General features: G+C 41.0%; 1 protein-coding gene across 1 annotated transcript in view; it reads right to left on the reverse strand.

The window, feature by feature from the left end:
- The window catches only part of LOC103780154, a 122,207-nt gene that overhangs the window by 69,411 nt on the left and 30,793 nt on the right, over nucleotides 1-22,003 (reverse strand). The window lies entirely within an intron of this gene.

Here is a 22,003-nt window from a genome sequence, read left to right on the forward strand (position 1 = left end):
TCTCATGCTCCAAGATAAGATTAAGAGAGTCTAATAAGATATCTAGTTTCCGTGCATGACTCCACCAGCTCTAACCAAAGCATGGTAGAAGCTGGTTATGCTGGAACTGCATTCAATTGTGTAAAATGTAGAGATTACAGTTACACAAGGTATTGAAGAAAGACCTAGTTGTAACCAATTTTTAATCCCATGAATAGTAGCCTGATTAAATATTTAAGTGTCCATTCCCAACCCTGATTTATCACATACAGGGAAATCCAAAAGGAATATTACATATAGCTAAAAAGCTTTTGGGAAATACATAGGAAGATATTTCGAAAGAAGAGCCACATAAAAATCTGGCTCTACCAAAATCTGTGGAAGATAATAGCTTTTTCCAATGACTACAACCCAGCAGAGACTTCCCCTTCCACTCCTGCAGTTGTCTACTTAGCCTTCTGTTGCAGAAGGTGACAATAGTACTTGTATCTTGTCCCCCAAAAGACCACGCTCTGTACACACACCATGGAGTGGGCAGAGGTAATATCACAAAAAACAAACCTTGACACTCTCATTACACAACTCTTTTCCATACCACAGCTCAAATAATTTCCTTCCCCCTTGTCCAATAAGGAGACCTGTGCGCGTTCTAATCCAAGACCCTGACTTTTTCTGTTGCTGTAAAAAGAAATGGGAATCACTCCAAACAGATCAAAGCATTGACTAAAAATCTTAAACAGAAAATTAAAACTTGTTCTGGACAGAGACATAACCAGCCAGATGTTTTTCTCAGTGCTAATCTGCAGACTTAAGTGTTTCATGTTCTTCACTAAATACAATTCAGATGAATTCTCTACAGGCACAGGAACCCTGTCAAGCAGAGGTCATTTCAAGGGCTCAGTAACTTGTGGCAACCACCACTGTGTACTACTGAATGATCCACAGCCACTGACTAGTTAAGAGTTTGACAGCAGGGAAGATAGTCCAGCTGTAGAAGAACCTTAGTTTACAACTCAAGGGCTTTCCATTCCCCCATTTGCTTTGCAGTGCTGAGCAAACTCAGCTTACCTCTGTCTCAGTTCCCCACATCACCCGAGGAAAGCAACAGCTGTTTTCTCCTGCACATGGAAGGGCTGGGAAAAGCAGACGTAAATCCACTAAATGCTAAAGGGAACTTTGGCTCCCCAGCTGTGGGGACTGCAGTCCCCAGGTACCACTCAAAACAAGTATTTGTTATTAGACCCCAGACAAGATCAATCAACCTCATTAATAGCAGCAGTTAGCCTTTCCACCAAAGGCACTAAGTCGCAAAGGTTACTAACTGCTGACTAAACTGTCATGATTTTAAGTCAATAAAGCTGATGACAATGGCATAGCTACGACACAGAAGTCAGCTCTTGGTGTAAGAACAGGACGTACCTTCTCACAGAATCATCTCTGGTCCAGGTGCTACCAGCGTCCCAGTTCTCAGGAGCTGCCACGTAACAGCATTAGTGCCAATGCATTCTTCACACTCATTTTCCTTAGGGTCATATGCAGTATCCAGTTATGAACTCTGGCAGTAGAACCCAAGGATAGAACTAAACTTTCTAAACCTACTGATCCTTCACCAAGCCTCCAGCTTCCAGACACTTACAGAATAAGCTCCTCATATTTTCTTTCCAGAGAAGCCAGATGTCAGAGCTGAACCTGTGTTTAATTCTGGTTTCATGACACACAGCCTCAAGAAAACACTTGCTTCTACCCTACGCTCTTTAAAAGTTTCAGACATCGCTAGGTAATAAGGGAGCTTCCCCAACTTACCTTACCCTGTCCCTTCTCCTCCTCTTCCTTTACATGGTCCAAGCTGATGAAGCAGAGAGTGGACAAAGCCCCAGGAAGTCTGCATGAGGAAGAACAGTGGTCCTCTCTACATTCTTGCCAGTCGTGCTACAGGCCTCCAGACACAAGTGGGAGATGAGGCGAGTGCCAGACTTTCTCTATAATGTGGGATGCTCCACATCAGAGACAGTTACACCTCTGCTCAGTGTTTTTTCTTCAGGGAGACAGAAGGAAAAAGACAACTCCAGACAAACATGCACAGTTGCTTTGCTTTCTGTCTTCAGACCTAGTGACATTCCCTCTTCCTGCTCTTCAGTTCAAAGGATTGTATTTTACCTGCTATCCTTCCTCCAGATCCAGGAATACCTGGATCCAAGAAGTGACTGACTGTTCCGGGCAGCTACTTTTTCCAAGCCTCCAGCAGCCCAGTTCAAGTTGCAAGCATGACAACTGAGCCAGGAGAGAAGCTCTGGGAGCTTGTTCTGATGCAGTCTAAGGGTGGGAGGACTGAAAGAGGATGACGTACCAATGACTGTGTAAGGCCTTGTGACAACTAGCAGTTGTCTTGGTGGTTTTACAAGTCTCAGTTGTATTTACTCTAGCTGAAGTGTTCCTGTCTGCAATAGAAATTCAGAGTTCCTATGGCTGCTTCCCAATTCAGCATTCATGAAACTGCCAACACCCTTGGTCAGGATCATCATGGTAGATACTAGGTAGATAAAGAGGATGACATCATCCCATCTTAAAGACTTGGCAAAGATAAAGAGTGAGTAAGATGATAGCAACATTCCTGGAAAGGGAAAAAACAAATCCAGCTATGCCCCCTTTTGGCCTCTATCAAAATAATGATTATGTGCAAAGCCCTGATTGCATGCATACACGTAAACAAAAATCAAGACTCAAACCCAGAGCTGGGAAGTTGTTTAGCTGAAGTCTGCAAGCTCCTGCTTGTAATAACCATCCTGCCTTCTGATTAGAGCCAAGCGAAGAGTTTCGCATTTTCCGTCTTCTCTAATAGTATTTGTAAATTGGGTTTTGTCCTTCCTATCTTTCCAGTTGGTTTTATTTATGTAGACATGCCAGTGTGGTACGTTTCAGGCCTATAATTTGTGGCTTCCTGACTTGAGGATGGTTCAGAAGCAGTTCTCATGTGGCTGTTCCTCCAGCTAAATGCTTACACACGTATACACTGTGCATAGGTTTTACTTATGTGCATGAGTGAGGGCTCTGCATGCTTTACATAATTTTTCAGAGTCTACATATGTTTCTGATCATGACTACACATTGAAAATATGTGCCTACAAAACGCATTTTAAATGTATTTATACAAAACAGTATGTGCTTACCCTTGAGGTGTTTTCTATATATAGAAAAGTTGAAGGTTAGACTTCCTGTTCTCATTCTTTCCCTTCATAAGCTCTTCTCTTGTTATTCATTGTATCCAAGTTTCTATTACGACTCAGCTATACGTTATTTTACACTGGCATGGAATCAATTCAAACGCAAATTCTGGTAATACACATGTTCATGATGAAGCATGAGACTATCCCCTCAAGAGACATTTAGACTTTGGCATTTCAGTCAGTTCAACAATGATGGTGCAAAAATAAATGTTATTCTCCTGCTCAGTGTCTGAGAGACCACAGCTTACAAGTCTTCAATGTTTCAAAAAGCAGTATACTTGTAAATTACTATCAATGTTCATTGTCATCACATTTAACATATATGCTTTTTAAATATTTTTTTCTTCCACCAAAAAAAAAAAAAAAAAAAAACCACCAACAAACTAATAAATTCAATCTTGTGTACCAGAGTGGTTTTATACAGGCACTTAGCTTCAAAGCCCTTTTTCATTGACTGTTTTAACTTAGAGATGAGGCTAAATAAGTTATTCTAAGTTTTATTCCTGATGGCAGCAAACCTGAAAGCATTTATGAGAAGTTTTACGTCCGAGCCTTGCAATAAGCTACACACACTATTGAATGTCAGTCACCCTGTTGACTCCAAACAAGAAATATAAAGAGCCAGTTCTTGATTGCCCCACAGTTTTGAAAACATTCACTCTTACAAAACTTTGTAACATGGGAGTTAAATATTACTTTCTCTACCATGACCTTCCTTTCCCTGCTGCTTCGACACTCGATGGCAGGCAGGCTGCAGCAGCCCTCAGACCTGCACTCACAACTTGCAAATCCCCACTCAACAGCTGTTCACCTCTGGGATAGCCTTCCCCTGCCTACAGAATACAGAATACATATGCCACAGCCTGAAGATGCTAAACGCATGAAAACAGATGATATTTAGCAAAATTATTCTGGGTATTCCATAGTCTTCGGACTAATTTTACAACTCAAGCAGTCCTCTAAAAGTCAACAGTGCTACACAACTGTATTCACATGCTGATAAATGCTTGCAGGAGGAGGGACTAAATTACATAGATTCTACAGACCTCACTATTATCTGTAATTACAGAAGATTACTTATCTGACTTACGTATATTCCTTTTTCATTGTCATTATCTGGAATGGATTTTTATTTATGTGCATGGCTGGACAGTCTGTGCTTTGTATAAATACCCATATTCATTCCCAGAGGACAATAAATCATCTTTCTCCCACCACAAAAGTCTGCCAGGGAGTAGAGACAGATCCATAAAACTCAGCCAGGCAGCCAAATGCCACAAATAAATAGGGACTATGGAAGCAAACTTTCCAAAAGAGTTTTATACCAGGCTGTTATATGCAACCTGCTTGTCACACTGCTACAATCAAGTCAATTCATACAGTTCAGGGCCTTTTCAAAACCTGTTTTTGATAAAAGAAAGGCCAAGCAGACCAGGAAATCCAACCAACTCTAGCCACTCCTGACAACTCCTCAGCAGCCTGGCTACCTGAGTAGTTACTGCTTGTGCTCTCCTACAGCAGAGTCATACAGATATAGCCTGAACTGCCCAACCAGTCAGACTGCAAGCACCATCTACTCACACAGTGATATTCAAAAGAAAAACAATATGTAAAACATCAACAAGACTTTGTCAGAAGTTCCAGAGGCGTTCTAGCCTTTTGCATGGATCCATTAGAAATAAATCTAGAGAAAGTGATATAAGAATATGCCATATAAAAAAATACACACTTTGGTAGTCACTGGCTGCACACTCACGCAGAAGTTCCCATCTTGGCCAAAGCCAGCAGAGACTGATGTAGGGTCTGCAAGGGTTATGAACACAAGATGCTGCAGTTTCCAGAGAAGCACCAGATCTCTCCAGCTCTATGTCTAATATCCTCATGCGCTTTGTGAATTGAGTAGGGTGAGAAGGCTCCAGCAGGCAAGCACCAAATAGTTTCACAGGCAAGAGAAACACCTTTGTCAGACAGACCTTCTGACCAGCACCACAGGCACAAATGCCTCGGGGCACCAGTGCTGGGAAGTTTCTGAGGAGCCAGGTTCAGCAGTGGTACCACTGTGCCTGCTTTCACCTGTCACGATGACAGCTCTGTGTGGAAGGGCTCTGCAGACATCAACCATGCTCTGGTGCAGGGTATCTTCCTCTTTGCTGTAATCTTCAATCCTCTTCAGGGATCTTCAGCAACACCCAATGCTCCTGGCATCACAGGAAAACCAGACAGACACCAGTTCCTCAAGACATAGTCCTTGGCAAAGAAGAGGCATCATTCCTCCCTCATCTGCACCCTTCTGAGCAGGGCCCAGCACTGCTGCAGCCCTTCCCTGCAGTGGGAGGAGTCCAACGGAGAACCACAGACACCAGGAGGACAAGCAGCTCACTCAGAAGCTTTCTTATAGCCTGTTGGTCCCAAAACAAGCTCTGGACTACACCTTCTCTCACCCATCAACTATCTCGACCTGAAGAAAATGCTCAGCCCAGGAACTGTTAATGGGGTAACTGGGAAGAGGAAGGTACCAAGGAGGAGTGGGTTTGGGCAGTGAGGAGGCTGAAGGGCACGTGATGGCACATTTGGGAGAGAAAGGCTCGAGCGTATCCTGAAGGCACAGGTCTTCCTGATGAGTGTCCCTGTGCTGTCTGTGCGTTCCTCCCAGCTGTGCTTCAGACTCCTGCTGCCTGTCAGATACCAAAGAGGCAGAGACTGAAGGTAAAAATAAATACATAACCCTCAGTCTCAAACCAGAATCCATTTGAGGTAAGGGTTTTTTTGACTCTGAACCATTGACCATGTTTGAGTCTTGTTTTAAACTCAGAAAGGAAATTCGGACCACTGTTTTACCCAGATATTACCCAAATCTACAAATTCATGGGAAAAATAAAATGAGAATTTTAAGTCACATTCTCTGCTACTAAAATGGAGCACAACTTTAATCTACTTTCTCCCATTCTGCTAAACCCACAATTTGACACAATCTCTGGTATTACAAATTTCGTCCAGAATAATCCACTTTTTCTATTCATTCTGATAAGGGTTTCTTGAGAGAATAAATGAGTCTTTCAGACAAAAAGAATTCAAATAAGACTTTTTTTTTTAAAAAAAAGGTTAAGTGGCGCCTCATAGTCTACAATCTGTCAAGTTAAGCAAACCAGGAGGGGGGGAGAAATCCTACCTTGTAAATAAGGCACCTACAAATCTAGTTTCTACCATCTGGAACAAAGCCAGGATTTAAGTCTGAAGGACTGAGAGGAAAATCTGCTGTAAATTCCTTCAAGTGAAAGTCCTTATTTAAAAGGCAAAGAACAGCAGTTTTAGAAAGGTCACAAAGTCACCACAGTTTTTTTTAAAGCACAACTCTAAATGTCAATTTGACCTCTTTTCAAAGGCAGAGACAGACACAGCTGCACTTGGAGTGTAAGCCATACACTAAAAAGAGAATAGCAATGTTTAACAAGATGTTTTGCACTGAACTTTGTGTAGACAGCCATAAAAAAATTTAAATACCTACTCAGTAAGCATCATAACCTCAATGACTGAAAGTTTTTTTGTATATTCTCAGTTTAGAGAAAAAAAATACAAATGCAAGAGAAATATACCTCTTGTACAGTCATAAAGTTGAAAGTTACACATGAGCTGCTCAAAGTTTCACTTGAGTCTGATTTTACCTGCTTTCTAGTTAAGGGGACTCGCTATGGGGACAGAGAGATGTGGCAACTGGCAAATTCCTGTGCTACAGTCAAACTCAAAATTTTTAAGTCTAAACTCTTTAGGAAGGGCTGCAGCAAAGGTGAAAGTGACACAAAAACAAAGCTGACATTCCATCTTACCATTCCAGCTCTGATGAATCAGAATCATAGAACGCTTTGGGTTGGAAGGGACCTTTAAAGGTCGTCTAGTCCATAGATGAGTACCTTAAGTTCAGGTAGCATTCAAAAATACATGGGTATTATGGATTATGGTAAATTCCACCAAAACTAAAGTTGGATGGAAGATTCACTTTACATTTAAGACTTTGCATTTTATTCATAAATTAAATAGACTGGGTGTTGTGACTAACTGGCAGATGGTAAATTGAGCCACTACATGGCATTGACCATGAGGTAAACTGTTACTTCTCCTGATTTTTAATTGGAGGTTAATTGAACTGTGGCCCCCTCCACTATAAATAAGTCCTGGCACTAAAACAAAAACAAACAAAAAAAAAAAGAGGCAAGGAATAATTTCATTAATGTATTTCCACAGTCCATCAAACTTTCATCACTTACATTGCCCAGATACACCATCAAAAATGTCACAATCCGGTACTGAAAGGGATAAACATAAATGCATCAATAACAACAGTTTGATATCCTGCTCCATTCCTTACCATAGAAGTACCCGATCCTGTTTTCCAAGGGAAGCAAAAACATAGGGTGCAACCACATCCAAGAAAGTAAAAGATTTGGCTCTAACTCACTGAAGCTTCCTGAGCATGTACAGTATAACATGACCCCCTGTCCCTCCATGTCTGGTGATAAACATAAATGCATCAATAACAACAGTTTGATATCCTGCTCCATTCCTTACCATAGAAGTACCCGATCCTGTTTTCCAAGGGAAGCAAAAACATAGGGTGCAACCACATCCAAGAAAGTAAAAGATTTGGCTCTAACTCACTGAAGCTTCCTGAGCATGTACAGTATAACATGACCCCCTGTCCCTCCATGTCTATTCATCTTACATGTAATTGTACACACATGCAAAAATATTACAAAGTAGATATAAAATGACCCAACAACACTTGCCACACATAACACCAGAAATGCTCCAGCCACTTGCTGTTAAACCCCATCGGGATGCTGGCAGATCACAAAAAAAAAAAAAAAAAAAAAAAAAGACTTTGCAAGAAAGAAGGGTACTGGCAGAAAAGTGATGGCAAATCCTAGAACAGAACCGCTACAGCACCACAGGACATGTAGATAGACTCAAACAGCGACCAGCTGGAAAAGCTGTTACGTTTCAGGCAGCACATATCTGAGCACCCCTCACCTACTTGGAGTTGTTCTGTGGCTCAAGCAGAGATGAAGAGACACAAATACCTCATTTGTAGCTTTCTGGATACTTTGAAAAACAGAGGTTACTGTTACTGTTTTTTTAGCTTATCCAATTGTTATTGTCTTGTGCTGCTACTTTGCTATGTATATTATTCCCCCCAAAACTAATAAAACATTAAATCACAACACCCTTAATCACAGGTTGTTCCTGTTAAAAATTACCTATTTAATGTTTATATAGGCTCTTTTCCATAGTACGAGTCATGTTGAAACTGCCTTAATTAAAATATTTCCATTTATTTGTATGACTAATCGGTATTTATCAGTAACACAGCACGTCATATCTTCAAAGCAGTTTAACTGCATTATAAATGGATCGTCTGAAAACTTGCCCAAGTACATATCTTGGAATCTGATGCACAGATTCAGCTATTGCTTCTTAAAATAACTACTGCCTTTACATATGCATTGAATCACAGGGAGGGTAATAGTGACAGGCCTGAAGAAACACATGTGTTACTTAAGGAAAGAATAAATAGGTCCATGGAAGAGATGAAGACAGCAGACCAGACAGTGTTCAGTGAAGACATGGAAAAGCAGATGGTTCGGCCCTTTGAATGGTAGAAAAGACAGTCTATCCCACTTCCCACCATGCTTTTGGCTGAAGAGAGCTGTTGTACTCGTGTGCAAATGAAGTCCCACATCTCTAAAACTGCTTGCAAGAGACTTGCCACCATTCTTTCACTTCCTCCTCTTTGGAGCTTTCTATAGACTCACATGGCAAAATATTCAGGGCATCTGATGGTGCTTTCTGGAGATTCTGGCCACTGATGACTTGCACTGTGTGGGAAATTAATTTCTCAGTATAATGCAATCACTGTGTTTCTCCACAAAGCTCTTACACCTGGGCCACTCATTGATTGAAAGAAGATGAAGGTGGGTACTTGTTTGCTTCACAGTTTGTTTTAACAAGGAACTTACATACAGAAACAAGTTACTTCCATAAGCACTGAGCTACCCTGCTTGTCTGCAATTTATCTTCCTGTTTAAAAATTAAGGATTACAATAGTAATTGGGTGGGGAGCGAGAAAGGTCTTTCAACTCCATCATATAAAAGGAAGCAATACAAAAGAATAGATTTTCTAGATCTGTTGCATTGGTTTTCAAAGACTAAGATATCTTTCAGAGCTATCCATATGCTTTCCTTTGAAGACTCAGAAGCGCAGCACCAGCCCTAATACTTTCATTTTTTTAAGGGGAAAAAAACCCCCACTATAGTTCTTCAAAATAAATAACTAAACTTTTCCAGTATTCTGCAAGTGCCTCAACTGAAGGAATGACAAAAGTAATTGCAGAAGATGATGATTTTATTCTAGATAACTATGAAACTTCAAAAGTATTGATTTTGTATGTTACTACTCCCTGTCTTTTTTTTTTTTTCCTGTATGTTGCCACAGAACTGAATCTTCTCGTGCTTTCACTTGATTGCTTCAGGCTCCTTGAAACCTAAAAACTTCACCACAGTTACAGTGATTTGAAGTGAATATGGTGGCTTTTATCCAGAATGACCTGAAAGCACTTGATGAACTCTACCAGGATGCAATTATATACTGCCTACTCACATCTCTGCAGATTCATAAGGCTGGAAAGAGACATCAAGACATCATTAAGTCTGTCCCTCCCAGCAGGATCAATTATACTTGGTCTATTCTTGACAGAAGCTGCCTAACCTGTTCTCAAAGACATCAAATAATGGAATTCCCACAGCTTCCTTCAGCAGCCTGAATGAATGCTTAACTCTCTTTACCATTAGGTATTTTCCACCAACTTCAAGCTCCATGCTGTAATTTAAGCCTACTGTCTCTTGTCCTGTAAAAATCTTTCCTATAACTTTCTTAAATTTTTTTTATCATGTTTGCCCTTATGACACTAATTCAGCTACCTCTGCTTAAGACTATGTAATATCATTTTATCTCTTATTTCATCAAAGGAAAATGTTTTCTAAGCAAAGAATCCTATGGGGGGTGGGGGGAGGTGTTGCCCCAGGAGAACTACCTGCTGTTATCAGTATTTCAGGTTTTGTGACAGGCAATTGCCATCCCCAAAATGACAGTCACTATAAGGAATGGAAGTGACCCCCCCTAAGACAGTCAATGAGAGGCTCTCTTGAAGAACCTGCTGAGACTAAGAGCCCCGAGACTTTTCCAATCCATGTTGGTTAGAAACACAAGCAATTTACCATCATTTCCAAGGCTGACTATTATCCATACTGACAGTCTCAGATTTTGGTATGTACTCAACAAAAGAAGATTTGAATGCCTGCTGGTTGTGTCCCTCTTCATCTTCATGGATAGGAAAAAAAAAAAAAAAAAATTGAGTCAACAACCAACAAGATCTCTACACAAAGCAACTTTGCATTGCTTTTTCCATTTGGCTGCTCTTTAGGCCTTTTGAATTGTGTTATTGCTGTTTAGTACAAAAATGCCTGAAGGCCAATTAAATCATCAACCCAGAATGCTCAGGATGTTACAACTGTAAGATACAGCTTCCTACCAAAAAAAAAAAAAAAAAAAAAATTACAATCTAAATAGATAAAATAGACTGTAAAAAAGGGACAGGACATAAAAGAAGTCAAGTTACAGTTTTCTGGCTGGTGGCTGAGAGGCACTGCATCTGACAGTTCACCTCCCGATTTCAAGAGGGGAGGAGAAGACACAGAAACCATCCAGTCTGAGAGCTCCCCAGCCCTAGCACGACGTCCCTGTCCTCCCGTGAAACACTGCATTAAATATATTAAGCAAATCATGCCTGAAAAGCATTATTACATCAAAATAAAACCACTTTATAACCTAGTTGTAACATATTTTGTCTCATCAGTCCTCTGAACATAGTTTTAACTTACCACAAGTCTAGAGATCTCTCAGGAAGATTGTAAAGTTTGCATAAATGAACCAAGAGGGCTCCCCCCTACAGAGACTCCTTCCCGTCTTCCTTTTCTCCCCCCACACCTCCACCCCGCCCCAAATACAGGAAGAGAGATCACCAGCTGCCTGCTGAAAAAAGCAACCACCAATGTGCATCACATTTAGATAGCTTGGATGATTCAGCCTTTCCATGTGAACTTCTCTAAGCTGCACACAAATGCTGCTTTGTGCATTTACGAATCAAACGCATAATTAATAGTCCCAGTACATATCAACACAATTTCCCTTTGAAGAACAGCTTTTCATGCAAAATATAGCAGTGCATCCATTACCTTACAACAGCTCCAGTTTTCAAACCCATTATTACATTTACCTGTGTTTATATATACTGAAGTATCTCCAGCCTTTAAAAATCCATTTTATATTGTTCTCAAAAGCTGCACCAAACAGGGCAGTGAAAAGAGGATCTAGTGATGAGTTCATCATTTTGAAAGCCACCTGATGTGATGTGCGTTGGTTTTACAGTGGGAGGGCTGGGAAGGAACAGAAAAGCCAGATGTTGCAAGCAGTCTGCTCTCCCAGATAAAACAGCACCATAAGCAGTAGCTTGATCATAAATGTCCCACAAAGTCACCTGCAGCTACATTTTGAAACTTCAAGACATTCTCGTTGTCTAGGAACTTATAGAAGAATAATGTTAAAAGTTTCCAGACAGTAGGCTGAGAGAAAAAAAAAAAAGGCATAAATGCAAAACACATACACATTAACTTCGTATATTTTTGGTATGGCACTGCTCAGAGATTAAGAAATAGTGCCTCTTTTTACTTCTCTAATTTCCTTCACCTTTTCTCATTTGTTCGAATTCCACTTGAACCCCCTTCAACAACAAGATCTTTTTGTTGTTTCACCCCTGCGGCCATAAATCAGAAATAGCTCTAACAAACCAAAAAGACTTGACAGAAAAAGTAAAAAATAGGAATCAGACATAGTGTTGCCTTGGGTAGAACCTCTAGCCAGACAAACCCTGTTTACTTAGCAGAAGAAATGCTTATTTATGCTCGAATATAAAACAGCACAAGCATATGGAACACAACACTGCCTCCTGCAGGCGTGACAATGCAGAAACTGCCCAAGGCACTCAGCAAGGGCAGCCAAACTGGAGCCGTCTAGAGGAACACACAACTGTTGTCCATGTGCACGTGCAGCACCCAGGGTACCACAGGCCACCTCCCCACCAGAGAGAAAGCGGCAGCAGATTAAATGGGTTGGTCATTACTGGAAGCCACTCAGGTCCCAGAGAAAAACAAGAAACATTGCTTAGCCTGGTGCTTTGATCAACAGAATGATGCCTTTTTGGTGTCACCTAGTGTGGCCTTTTGCACTAGGGCACCACCTGATTTTGTCTTTGGGGTGGCAAGTAGGTAAGAGTACTGGAAACCAACCAGAGAACCATGCTTTGCCAGCATCTCTTCTTCCACTAATGGCTTGTTAGTTTTTGTGGGTTTATAACTGACTTTCACTTCATTTAAAGGTGTAGACATATTATGTGTGTCCAACCCGAAAAGCTTGTATCAAACTAGTCAGGCTGATGCAACTCTCACCTTGCAGCTCCTGCCCCAAGTCAACACTGCCAGACACACCCAGCCTCACCAAAATGTCTCTGATCACACCCAGCTACGTGAGCAGCAAGCACTGTGTGAGACCAGAGGGTACCTGAAATCTACATTTTGAAAACATCAAATAATTCTTTGCAAACTGGACAAAAACAAAAAATCCACATTTGCAGGAGTGAGCAGTGGGAGATGTCACATGCTTCTTTTTGGTGGTTCAGGTTTTCTGAACTTCCAATCTCATGGTGATTTATTTTTCATTCCCTGTCATTTCTTGGTAACAAGAGGAGTGCTTCTCATCACAGATTCCCATCACACTCCCCCTCTTTGGTCAGCCACTGCAAAAATGAGTCATAATACTGAAACTTGAGCCTCTTCCACATCCTACTAGAGGTCTTATACCCTACACACAGACCATATCCATCCCAAGCACAACAGCATATTCCAGTCAGTAGCAAGTCAAATGCACCTCTTGTGGCCAGGCTCACCCATGTGTGAGCACCCCTGGGTGTATGCCCCAGTGCTTTGCTTTGCAGTCTCTCCCAGACAACCTCAGCTTACTTTCACACTTGGCTTTAATAAAGGCCTTTCTGCACAGCACCAGCTGAATCCTGCCTGTGCCATCCAAGGAGCTCATAAGCTGTCAAACCTTTTCTGTTTTTTTAGGTAATGGCTCCCTCACATTACCTGTACATTAGAGCTGTGCCAGGGGACACATCATCCCTCCAAACTGTCCCCACACTTCCACAGGAAAACAAACTTTGCAAATCCAAGAACAACTCCTGTAATTCATCACACTAGTCTTTTATTCTGTTTTTGTTTGTGTTTTTTTTTTTTTTTGTTTTCTAGTCCCAGATTCATTTGCTATTCAAGTATACTCCTAAGCTAGTTCTGACCTACAGCTCACTGGGACCACAGTCACAGCAATAAGCGCAGGCTATTCACACAGGACACCTCACAGCCAATGTGGACCAGGTGTAGCCAGCATACCACACCAGCCTCTCCCATCTCTCCCTGATAAAGGGGAATGAGCCTCAACTGGCTCTTAACTCACAAAGAAGCCACAACAGGGGAGAAAGGAAATTCTCTACTTGATAGCAGGGCCATGGGAAGTTGTCAGTGTAGATGCTGTTAAAAAAAATCCAGACCATCCCTGGAAAAAAAGCCAGAGAGCAGCCCCTGCATGATGGCAAGAGAGAGGACCATGGAGCTCACCAGTAGTCTGATGCCTCAGTGGTTAATGACCAGCCACATCAGCAGCATCCCTAGCAAGCCTTCCAACCTGGAAACAATTAGTTGCCCTTGACGTTTGTACTTCCTGTCTTTATTATGCCCAAAAAAATACCTGAACAATTACTTGTCTCTTCTGCAAACAAAAACTTCTTAAATTTGTATTTTGAGAGCTGAACCACAGGCCTGTCACTCAGCTCCTGAGCAGGAGGAAGAGAGAAAGGGGACTGCTGGTCTAGCTTCTGGGCTGCTCTTCATCTTCCCATCCCCACATCCTGCCAAGTGAACGCACAGACAGCAGAAAAGGGGCAGGCAGGAAAGGGCAGGAGGTCTTGTATGCTAAATCCACACTCCTCTCTCCAACAGGACCTGCGAATCCAGAGTTACAAAACTCACAGGAAGGAGAAGGAGACCTTTCTTCCTCTCCACTGATAGAAAGCTGCTGTGTATGGGGCCGAAGGGCCAAGAACTGCTTGGGGTGGTCTAAGCAGCTTCAAAGTGGTGTCTAAGCCAACAGCTTACTAAGCAGAAAGTCTTATGTGAATTGAGAGCTTGGAAATACTGTCTTGCCAGGAGCACTATTTTTACTGGAAAGCTCTGGCTAAAACTGTCTCAGACGACAGAACAGAACTAGAATACACTATAAATATTAAAAGCTTTATAGTTGTTTGTTTGTGCAATAAATTCCTGGAAAGTCCCTTGGCCTTTTTGTAGGGAGGAAAAGGTCAGGGAGGAAGAAGGAAGTAGGGGAAGGGAGATAATTAATTTTGGAGATAATTAATTTTGTTATCAACCTACTTACTTAGAGCAAATTATACCAAATTTTCACCAAAATCAAAAGGTCAAGAGCTGTGCCAGCAGATACTAAGACTTCTGCATCTTCAGTGGAATGTTCAGTGGGCTTGGGGAAGAGAGTCTCAGCTAGAGCTGCCATTATGCTTAACCCTCTGTTCAAGTCCCACATAGAGAAATTTAAACACCCCAGTTGCTCTACAACTGTCTACAACAATCCCTCAGTTCCTACTATTACGTAATAAAACCAAATCATCCACGATGCAGCTACTGAGGTTTGGTCAGAGGGACAGGATGTCATCCAGAAGGACCTAGACAAGCTTGAGAAGTGGGCCTGTGTGACCCTCATGAGGTTCAACAAGGCCAAGCGTAAGTATCAGTAATAGGCTGGAGGATGAAGGGATTTAGAGCAGCCCTGTGGAAAAGGACTTGGGGCTACTGGTGGATGAAAATCCGGACATGGGCCAGCAATGGGGGATTTTCTATGGCTCTCAGTAAAAATTTCTCTAACAAAAAAGCCTCTAAGTGAAGGTCATGATGGTCTGAGGCTTTACCTGCAAAGGCACTCTGAGTAGATGAAAGGCATGACAGCCGAGCATCAGCAGCTGCACAGCTCACTGCTTCATCTGGATCTCATCAGGTTTGCTCCATAGGTGTGTTTCAACAGCTCCTACTCGGCCCTATCTGTACTGAAGGAGGGCTACACTTCCAGGAAAAAAACCCACCAAACAAAAAAAACCCAAGCACCTAACCCACTTCGCTGTAAGTGGCATTAATTTAGACTTGGTCATCTTCTGATTCTTTGGTGGCTTCTTAGCTACCAAAGTGCCACCACTCCAGTGGACATTCATCCTCACCAGAGCCCATGGGACAAACAGAAACTACAATCACAAACTGACCCAGAGAAATTTCCCTGTACATGTCCAGCATTTGTTTTATGGTTAATTCCTGTCTCCATACCCAGTTAACAAATCATGTAATCACTTAAGAAGAGCTACCTTTGTCCTCTTCCCAAAAAATATGTTAACTCCATAACCACTTCAGGGAAAAGTCCATCGTTTACATCATCCTGAGGTGGCCACACAGGGAGATTTAAAAAGAAATGTTTATATCTATTCTATGTCTTCCTAAAACAAACACATTTCTCCCATTGGCAGGCACTGGAAGACACGTAAAAGTCTGGGTTTTTTTCCTCCATTGAATATGTAATCCTCCTCTTTCTTTCTACTGGCAAAGTATATGCAACAGACACTTCTGTCTTTGGACCACTTCATGAGGCCCTGTGGGAATGACAGTTTCATCAGCAGTTACCACCTATCACAAAAGAAGGCAAAAAGTGATGGTTACGCACTTGCCAGAGAGCTTGGTTTGCATTGTGAGGGCAAGAGGATAAAGAGGAGCTACTATTTTAAACTGATGCAGCGGCAGCAGTGTAGGCAGAAGAATTTGGTGAAATTATACATTGACAGCAGCTCTTTACAGCTTTTGTCATGCATCTTACAGCTCAAGTGCCAGGCGTGGAACTATATATAACTACTTTGAGTGACTGCTCGTTTCATATTCCAGCACCACACAAACATAGCAGTAGAAACAAATGGGCATACAGCACTTGTGTGGGTTGCTCTCTGTGGAGTTACTGCTACACAGCTGAAATGGTGTTTGGCACAACACAAAGCCACACATTCAGCTTAGCTTGGCCACTCTTTATTAATTCTCCAGAATGAGTCTTGTCAGAGTGGTCTTTCTACATTTCAGTTTAAGTCAATGTCTTGCTTGAGAGCTCTTGTCCATCATAAAACCTTACAGCCTGCAAGATGGCAACAGCGTTTCTATGTGATGGCCACAAAGAGTGTGGGCTCCATAACCACAGCAGGTGCAAAGGACACCTCAGACTGCGGAGAAGAAAGAAGACACAGTTGTATAGCAGGACAAAGTCAGTTTACACCACAGTAAACTTGCGTGGGCACAAGCGTTTCTAACCGGTGCTCTGAGATGGGGCACCAGGATGTATGGTAGATGCCAGGTGAAGCAGGACTTACCTAAGCACAGAAGCCATGAGCACAAGCCAGCATGTGTCATCCTCCAACCTATCAGTCCTGCTGGCAAAGGCAGTTCTAAGAATGCATGCACACAAGAGTCTTGCTGCCCAAATCATGCATAACACACTCCAGAAATTGACTGATGAATGCAGGAAAACTCCTCAGGAATTAAAATTTACAAAAAGGGTTTGAAATAAATTTCCAAATCAAAGTCTGATGAGGGGTTGGTTTAACTTGGTCTGTTCAGGATGTGGCTGCAGGTATAGAGCAGTCTGTGAAGACTGCCTGTTGGCAATGTAATAAAAGAGGACATAAGATTTAGAAAAAAAATACTTTTGTAGAAATTATTTTTTTTAGCCTAGCCAACTACAAAGCTAGTTTTCACCATCTGTTTCCTGGTTCAGCTAAGTTTCAGTTTTATAGGTTTTTTTTTTCTCCCCTTCTTTCTGTTCAACAAGCAACTGGTTTATAGAGCATGTTTTTAAAAGAAGCCCTGCTTAGGAGGAAGAAAAGTTTGTCAGTTCATAGGTTAGTATAAAATTAGTATAAAATTAGTAAATTAAACCAAGTGCTCTGCCCACTTTTGTTCATCATCCAGAATTCAAACACTGATTAATTTCATTATTCATAATATTAGAGGAAACACTGCTTGAAGAATTTCCCTGAACTCTGTCTCTATAAGCCATTAATATTGATTTTATATCTTACTTCCTCTTGCACATTACCACCTAGATTAATATTTTCTCAAAATGGTTACATAAGGGAACACCCAAGGTATTGGCTTGCAAATACTCCACGGACTAACACAGAAGCCCACTCAGTATTTCTGAATTTCACACTCCTGAAACCTCATTATACATGTTATGCACAGGTACCAAATATTCATTTTGTGGCTTTCACAATTTCTTCCAATTAACTGTGTTGCTTTGTCACCGTGACAGAGTACTGTGGAGTGCCGTGCCGCAGCAGGATACGTGTTGTGCTCATAAGGGAAGTCAACCTGGGCATAGTTTGTTACAACAGATACATGTACCTTCAATACCAAGAGAGGAGCCAAGTTTCTGCATAACAACAATTTCTAACTTGTTACCCACATTTTTTTCAGATTAAGCCAGAAAGATGTTGCCTGAGATTTATTCCTAGACCTGAGTCTTTTTTTTTTAGCCCAAAACTATAGACCACTCACTATATATACACTGTACACCGTAAGGAGTTAAACAATATCTTTCAAATTTAACCTCTTGGACAAAGAAAGTGCACTAGTCTTCGGGTATTTAAACTTTTCAGATGTTTCCCCTCAGTTTTCCATTAATATGGTACAAAGAGGAATAGCAGAAGAGATGAGAAGGAGAAATGATTCCACAAACACAGGGCAGATTTCACCCTCTCTGAATGAGATAAATGAGCTCTGAATGAGCTAAAAGAATGATCTGAAAAGGTTGAATATTCATCATTTTTATATATACTAGAATTTTTAACAAGAACTGTTACTGTTAAGAAGGAAAAAGAATCACACTCAGGAGTATTGTGACAGGCACTGCTATGGGTCTTTTCCTGCATTTTAAACTATGCTCCCCAACCAAAAGTTGCACAGAAGCACAGTTGCTTAGAAGAGACCTAACTGAAAAGTAAAATCAGTGAGCAGAATTAGTTCTGTTCTAACTGAAACCAGGACAGCCATGTTGATCTTTGATAAATATCTGCTGGTTAATATTGCATGTTTTGCACAGAGAAAGCTGGGGGTTTCATCTCTACTCTTTGCTAGGGAATTGAGGTCGTGTAGAGAAGCAACCATGTAAAGTGTAAGTGCTTTCCATAGAACTGTGTAAAAGCTGCTCTTAAAGACTTGCTTTCCACCAGTTTCTTGCAAGTTCCCTGCACTGGTACTTGTCTTCTTCCTCTCATTTGGTTGTCCTGCATTGAGTGACTTCAATGCTTCTCTGTAACAAAATTAGGAATTTATTTGCTGCCAGTACACATTTACAGCAGATTGTTCAACCAACTGCATTATCATTCAGTGGCAACAGCACACTTCTTCTCTACACAACACCAAACTCCTCACCAGGTCAGAGTCCAACTCCCCCACATACTCCACCAGTTCTCCTGGAAAGTCCTTTCTAGTAATAGTAATGTTTTGTAACAGGTATAAAGGAAAGTAAATAAGAGCTACATACTTCCTTCTTTGCTAAAGAAATAATTTGGACATTATTTATGCATACGCAAGTGAAGAAACACGCTTCTTTAGTGGTCACACCTCAGACCACATACAAACACTCTGCATAGTGAGAGGATTCACAGAATGGAAGAGAGAAGCTTTGGTGTGGCACACACATAAGCAAAGCAGCTGCTGTAAACTCCTTGAAGATAATGAGACTCCTTCTGCTAGGACTGGCCATACTGATTAAGAACAATCGTGATCATAGGAAGGCCGTGCAGCAGTGTTCTCCCTCAAAATACCTGCGCTGCATGTGGTTATGGACTTACAGACTTCCTCAAGTTCTTCAGACCTCCTCCTCACTCCATGAAGAGGGCAAGGAGCCTGTTAATTCTCCTTGAACTTGACATAGTTTATGAACATGTCTCCCATAGATATTTCCTCCTTTGCCTTTTTCTTAGGCCAAAACGGGTCAAGTAATACTCATTTTCACTACAAAACAAGATTTCTACAGTGAAACCAAGTACATCAGTAGTTTCTTCTATATGCACAATGCTTTCCCATTCATTTTTTTAACAATGAAAAACAGGACATTAAAAGATAAGCAAAAGTTCCATTTTAAAAAGTTATTTAGACAACATTCTCTGACTTTTATCTAGTTCAGTAACTGTGATTTAATTCAAAAGAGTTCAAGTCAATTTGGGGCTGAACTATCCTACACTCCTAGTTCTCAGCTAAGAACTGAGTTTAACACGCTCTCTCTGCAGGGCTGCAGCACAACTTCATAAGCTTGTTGCAGCAGAACAGTCACATCTTCACAGCCAGAATTATGGTACGTTTTTAACACTCATGTTATTACACGATTCCTGCCTCAGTCCAAAGTGCAAACTAGCATTTAACCTCCCCCTTTTCCCACCAATTATTAAACAGAAATTCTTCTTTTCAGGAAGACCAAAAGAATAAAGGCTGTTGGGAATGTATCATCTACAAAAATAGCTAGTCTTATCATTAGCAACCAATACAAAAAATTTGGTTTTCATTTGACTTATCTGTGCCCAGTACCACAGACAGGAAGGTACAAACTGTATGTTTAAGTGTAAAAAATATATACAACTGTATTTCACATTTAAATTACTTTAAACACAACTGTTTGCATACTAACAATCTTATGTACATTCAGTTTTAAACAATACCTCTTTAATATCCACTTCTTTTGTAAAACAAGTTTTATTTTCCTCCCAAAATACCCAATGCTTCTTTAAAATTCTGGAGGGGGAAAAATTCGAGCTATATAGAAAATAGCAAGATGTCTTACAATTGTAACGTAGCATAGCACATATTTTGGACAAAAACAACAGATCATTCAAAAACTGAACCGACCTAAGTCCAACAGGACTGTCTTTAAAAGCTTACTTTGGTTAACAGCAAATCATTCTTAAACAATTAAGGAAAAAATATATATTCTTTTACCACCTCTACAGATGCATTTCCTTGGCATGTTGTAGCAATTCATGTATCTTTACGGATGAGCACTGCAGTTGTTCAGTGCTCTATTTGTATTGTGATTTCAGTAAAACAGATGATACATCAGGTTGCGTTGCTTTATAATTAAATTAGTCCGACTTCCTAAGATCTCTGCATAAGAGAACTCTCTTCTTAAGACTTCCTAAGGTCTCTGGATATCAGAGAAAGAATGGCAACACTACTACTACTTCTTCGCAAGGTTGATCTCATGCAGTACTTGCAACAGCATCATTAAACAGCATGAAACTGCTGCTTCCCTGCTTATCTTTCCTGGTCAGGAAAGGAACAACTTTGGCTGAGCTCTACGTACTCTGACATCCAACCAGCCACACCAGCTGCTGATCATTCAGACAGCTCAAGTGCCACTGGACTTCACAGCAATGCAATGATTTCCTCTGGGCCACTAGACATATTTCAGGTCACATGTGGCCTCTGTATCACTGAGATTTTACTCATTTCCAGGGGAATAAATGACCTTAGATTTTCGCCAGAAATAACAACTTTATCTTTCTTCACTCCTTGCACTGTGAAACCCTCTGAGCCATCAAAAATCAAATGAAAAGGCAAAAATATAAGATTCTCCAGGAAACACTGCATTAGTCACTATGCATCAGTTAAGCTGACAAGTAGAGAAGTCTGACCGATGAGCAAAGGCACTTGGTAACACTCCTGTGAACAACAGTCAATGAGTCAACAATTTCAGCCTTGTGATCCAAGTGACCAGCAGCGAGGGCTCTGCGGAGGAAGATTTTGTGGACGATGTAACCGAGGACTTTTTAACACCTTCCTCTTGAAAAGGAATTGTTGCACTGTTGTGGAGGTCTGTATTCACAAAACACCTGCTGCCTCGAATATAATCCGTCCCCCTCACCAACTGCTTGTCAGACACTGGCCTTGAAAGGGGATGTTGTGTGGAGGGGCTCTCTTCAATGATTGGGGGTATCCTTTCATTACTGAAGTACCTGCAGAGAACATCATCACCTGCGTGAACAGGAGGAGGAAAACTAATTATTGCTGGCTTCAAAACTCTTCAGTAACATTTTCCATTTTTATAAGAAGATTCTGGCTACATTTCAAATTACCTAGATTTTGATCACCTTTCTTAACACACCTGGACATAAGCAGCTGTCAACAGATTTATGGCTTTTTGCATCTTTATTTCTTTTTTTTTTTTTTAGCAACACAAAGAACAAAAATTCACAAAGAGGACACGGTTTGATTGTTAAATTCCAGATTCTTACACACCAAAACCACTTGTACAGACTAGCTTTAGGCAAATCATTATCATGAACGAGATCTAACAAAGCTGCTTGTAACACTATTGAAGATGTGTTACAAGACCAGAGCTGAATCCACATTTATCTGAATGTAATTCATGACTAACCTAAAAGGTACAAATGTTACTCTGGACAACAGAAATTACTTTTGCACATAAAAGATATAATCGCTTCCCTGGTTTTAAGCACTGATCTGTGATGCTTTCTCCATTTTCACTC

Source organism: Merops nubicus, unplaced genomic scaffold (genome assembly GCF_000691845.1).
Source record: "Merops nubicus isolate BGI_N331 unplaced genomic scaffold, ASM69184v1 scaffold23659, whole genome shotgun sequence".
In the NCBI taxonomy this organism is placed as follows: Eukaryota; Metazoa; Chordata; class Aves; order Coraciiformes; family Meropidae; genus Merops; species Merops nubicus.